Below are 1141 nucleotides of genomic sequence, written 5' to 3'. Positions count from 1 at the left end.
CACCCCCTGAAAATCACTGAACCCAAAAGTCGATTCAGTCGACTGAAGTGTAGCTAAATCGGAGTAGCATCGCAAGCAAGAGCAAGAGCGAGAGTAGCAGCGCGAGCAAGAGAAATAGCAAGAGCAGACCAGGCAGGGGACCGAGAGCAAGAGCAGAGCAGTAGTGCGAGCGAGAGCTAAAGCATCAGCAGCTCCTACTGATGTGGACATCGCCGCCGAGGGAGCGACGTCGTGGAGGAAGTGGCCGGCGACGCTGCCGTGGATGGATCTGCGCCGTGTCGGCTTGGGACCGAGCGCCAGCAGCACCGTGAGATCGAATCAAGAAGAAAATGCGGTGATTAGTGTACAACCTCTTTGGTGGTGCCGATTAGGCTGCAACTTCATCCGAGGAAACGGTGATGATGATGCTCTTCCGGTGGTGCAGGTGAAGATGATGGTGTGGGAATGAGGTGGTGTGAAAGACAAGGGGAACATCGGGGCAGCTCCTTGAAGGTGGAGGACAGGGTGGCTGAACCGGCGGGACGACAAGATCAATGATGGATCCTCATCCCGTACGGTGGATGAGGGACTTTGAGGTGTTGCTGTGGACAACGTCGTCGGGGAAGAGGCTCCGGCTGGGTGGCGGACAAAGCAGGGTGTGGGGCTTCATCGCGGGTTTTCGCGGCCTCGGTGTATGAATGGGTGGGCGGATGGGATGGCAGTGGGGAACCATGGCTTAGGGACGCGCTTGTCCGAAATGTGGGGTAAGTTACATAAGTACCCCCACCGATTTGAGGCGGTTCTTTCGGTTCAGGGCTACCACGGGCATTTCGCGTGTCGGGATTTCACAGGAGGTGGGAGTTTTCGCACGCGTTGTAATTTTGGAATAGCAAGGCGCGGGTTGAGATGGAGGGAGTTGTCGGAGCACGACGAGACAAAGATATATCTTAAATATTTCGGGCTAACAAGGCACAGGTTGAAATTTCGTGACAAGCCTAACATGTACTGTACCAAATCAATGCCCACTACAAATGTCATTCAAAACTTTGAATTCATGTTATGTTCAATTAAAATATTTCGCTACGTGTGTAATGCATGCAACCTACTACTCAAATGAATGTTTTAGTGCATTCCAAACATATATACTACCGCTTCAATATGG

This window comes from Triticum dicoccoides, chromosome 1B, assembly GCF_002162155.2.
Source record: "Triticum dicoccoides isolate Atlit2015 ecotype Zavitan chromosome 1B, WEW_v2.0, whole genome shotgun sequence".
Lineage (NCBI taxonomy): Eukaryota > Viridiplantae > Streptophyta > Magnoliopsida > Poales > Poaceae > Triticum > Triticum dicoccoides.
Note: the sequence above shows the minus strand (reverse complement) of the source record.